Raw genomic sequence first — 4,073 nt, 5'->3', positions numbered from 1 at the left:
TCACGAAAGAATGCCTCCCATTGCAGGAAGAGGGGGCCTGGGAGCGTAGCACGAGTCACATCTCTCCAATCTTGAGGGGTATTAAGGTTCTGAAGCAGGCCTTGTAAAATGGACCTGGTCCATGGGGCATGAACACCGTCATCTTTGATAGCCTGGCGTAGTTCCTTCAGGTCTGTGGCGGAATATGGATACCAGGCCTGAGGTTTTTGTCTATTGGGGGCAATATTGACTGGAAATGTGTGGACTTGCTCTAAGTGTGTAGCGGTAGGAGGAGTCATCGAAGTGGAAGCTTCTGGACAAGTGGCCGAAGAAGTGGTTTTGGAGGCTACAGGAGAATTCGGACATGTGTCTATCAAAACAGGGTGGGGTGAAGAAGCAGCCGTGGAGGCAGCAGGAGGTTCCGGACACGTTTCTGCCAAAATGGGGGTGGCCGAAGAAGTGGCTGTGGAGTCCAAAGGAGAATTCGGACACGTGTCTGCCAAAATAGGGGCCTCAGGGTAAGATGCCAAAATAGGGGCCTCAGGGCAAGATGCAGAGGAATTAGGGTGGGTCAAGATCACGACAGGCCTTTGCTTCTTCTTGTTTTTAAGGTGCTGGTTAAGTTCTATGATTACTTCCTTTATCTCTTAGACCTCAGCCTCTAGGTCCTTAAGCCTTTTGAGAGGTTGACCTATATATCCCTTAAAAGCTGCTATGATGATCAACAGGATATAAGGTGAAGCCCCGAGAAAAATGTCCCAGATATATAAAAATTGTATACTGGAAAAAGAATGCAGGATTTGGAAAAGATTTTCCATGGTGGAAAGATCTCCGGAAAACAATAAGAAAGAAAAAAAATCACAGTGCCTTAACACAATATTGCAGATACCCAAAAGGTGTGTACTTATCTAAGATGTCTTCTTATAAATCTGCTGCTTACGGGTCCCTGTTCCGGGCGCCAGATGCCGGGATAGCCTGAGGGTACTTCTTCCCGAGCTAGTGCTCTCTGGGTTGGAGAGAACTCAACTGGAGCTGATCTAGGCTGCTGTGTGGGAGAGGGATCAGGAACTCGTGCTGCACCAACTTCCGCAGGAGATACACTCTGGAACTCTCGGAGCCGGAAAGCAATTTCCAAGTGTCTTTAATCAGAAGAGCAGCTGTTTTTATACTCTCCAAGTAGGGTGGAAACAGGATGTGATATAGAGAGGGTGGAGAGAAAAGTGACTGGTGAAAATCAGAGTGTGACAAAGAAGGGATCAGTGTGTGACAAGGAGGGGGTGGAGCAGGAGAGAATCCTATCATAGAACCACCAATGCCCTGGAGTGCTTTATGTAAAAGTGATTTATGTAAATAGACCAAAGCTTTGGATCAGTAAAATCCCTATATAGGCATATGGTTAAGCAGAAACCAGGGGGAGATGGCAACTACCCAACAGTCCAGCAATTCCACGCTTAGGTATCAATCCAAGAAAAGCACACATTATCTGAAAAGATGTATGCATGCCTGTATCTATTGTAACACTATTTACCATACTCATGATGTGGAAACAACCCAAGTGCTCAATGATAGATGAGTGGACACAGAAGTCACAGTGCAATATTATTACTGTTGTTGTGGAACATCACTACGGATTGCTACTCAGCTATAACACAACATGAAATCTTGGGGCCGGGTGGTGGCACACCTGGTCAAGCATACATGTTACGATGCACAAGGACTTAGGTTTGAGCCCTCAGTTCCTGTGTGCAGGGGGAAAGCTTTCTGAGTGGTGAAGCAGTGCTGCAGGTGTCTGTCTCTCTCCTCCTCTCTATCTCCCCATCCCCTCTCGATTTCTGACTATCTCTATCCAACAAATAAATAAAGCTAATTTTGGGAAAAATGAACTCTTCCATTTTGTTACAACATGAGAGGACCTGGAGGAGGTTAAACTAAGTGAATCAAGTCAGTAGAGGGTAAACAAATATTGGATGATTCTACTCATATGTGGGTTATAAAGAAACAAAACAAAAGAACAGATCAATGTTTGTGAAGGGGGGGAAGCCTTAAGATACTGAGCACAGAACTGAGTTTCCAAAAGGAAGACAGGGAGGGGCTTGGAAAGGTGGAAGGATCCAGTGAAGTGTGATAGAGGAATATTGGTATTGAGTCAGGGTGTAGTTACAATATTTGGAAGAGATGTGATATTATACCACTGAAACATCATCTTGTAAACCAGTCTCTGTTTACTTAAAAAAAAAAGATGGGGGCTGGTTGGTGGTGCACCCAGATAAACGCATATATTACCATGTGCAAGGACCCAGACTCAAGAGGCCATTTCCCATCTGCTGTGGGAATGCTTCATGAGCCTTGAAAAAAGGTCTGCAAGTATCTTTCTCTCTCTGTCTGTCTCTATCTCCCCCTCCTTTCTCAGTTTCTCTCTGTCCTAACCAGTAAAATAGAAAAGGAGAGAAAGAAAGAAAAAAAACGTGTATTCATGGTGCTGGCACTGACATCCAAAGATAGCCCTGGTGGCAATTAAACAATAAATATATAAAACTTTAAAAAAAAGGGGAGGGGAATGGGCAGTAGTGCACCGGGTTAAGCACACATGGTGCAAAGTGCAAGGGCTGGCACAAGAGTGTGTGTGTGTGTGTGTGTGTGTCGTGTGTGTGTGTGTGTGTGTGTGTGTTTGGGGGGAGGTTGCTTCACAGGCAGTGAAGCAGGTCTGTATGTGTCTGTCTTTCTCTCCCTCTCTCTGTCTTCCCCTCCTCTCTCCATTTCTCTCTGTCCTATAAAAAAAAAAAAAGCTATAACAACAATAACAATAACAACAAGAGCAACAAAAATGGCCTCCAGGAGCAGTGGATTTGTAGTGCAGACACCAAGCCCCAGCAATAACCTTGGAGGCAAAAAATAAAATAAAATAAAATAAAATAAAGAAAGAAGAGAACAAAGATAAACAACATACCAGCTAATTGGTTGGGATTTTTTTTAATGGAACTGTGAATACACTTCATTTTTCAATGTTTTATTTTTAGTTTAATATAATTTTATTAGTGATTTAATAGTGGTGTTTACAAAATTATAAGATAGTTAGGGCATAACTCCATATTGCACTCACCACCAAAATTCTGTGCCACTCCCTATGATAACTTTGATAGCTCTCATAGTCTTTTTTTTTTTTTTACTTTTTATAACTTTTTAATATTTATTTATTTTCTCTTTTGTTGCCCTTGTTGTTTTTCATTGTTGTTGTAGTTATTGTTATTGATGTTGTCGTTGTTAGATAGGACAGAGAGAAATGGAGAGAAGAGGGGAAGACAGAGAGGGGGAGAGTAAGATAGACACCTGCAGACCTGCTTCACCGCCTGTGAAGCGACTCCTCTGCAGGTGGGGAGCAGGGGCTCAAACTGGTATCTTTGCGCTGGCCCTTGACTATGCTCCACTGCTTGACTATGCTTAAGCTGCTGTGCTACTTACTGCCTGACTCCTAGCTCTCACAGTCTTAAAGACTATTTCAGTATTTCTTTTTTCTTTTCTTCCCCAAACTCACATATTTCTCAGTTCTCTATGTCCACATGTGAGCAGCACCATCTGCTAGTTGTCTTTTAACTCAGTACAATGTTTAAGTGTTTGCTGCCTTCTAAATGTATTTGTTTTGCTAGTCTGGTCCATGTGTATTTTCTCCACGGAGAATGAGGTAATGAGTCTGCTTACTTGCTTTGGAAATTTGTTAAGTTAAAAAAAAGAAAATACATAATTTGTGGTCAGGAGATGACTCACTTGGTAGAGTAAATACTTTACCAAGCAAGAGGACCCAATTTCAGCAGCTCCCAATGACTACATGGGAGCACCATGCCAAAGGGAAGCTTCTTAAGTGGTGGAGCGCTGTCATGATGCTTCTTCTTTCTTTGTCTCCCTGTCTCTAGCCTTCTATGTGATGGGGGGCAGGAGGAAGAGTCTACTATATTTCACATGCCACATACTATACCCATTTGAAGTGTAGATTTCATGCACTGGTGTTCTTTAACATACTTATAGGATGTGGAGCCATTACCACATCTAATTTTAGATTCTCCAAAATGAAATCCAGTATCCATGTGCAATCATCCAAA

Source organism: Erinaceus europaeus, chromosome 9 (assembly GCF_950295315.1).
Source record: "Erinaceus europaeus chromosome 9, mEriEur2.1, whole genome shotgun sequence".
Taxonomy (NCBI): Eukaryota; Metazoa; Chordata; class Mammalia; order Eulipotyphla; family Erinaceidae; genus Erinaceus; species Erinaceus europaeus.
Note: the sequence above shows the minus strand (reverse complement) of the source record.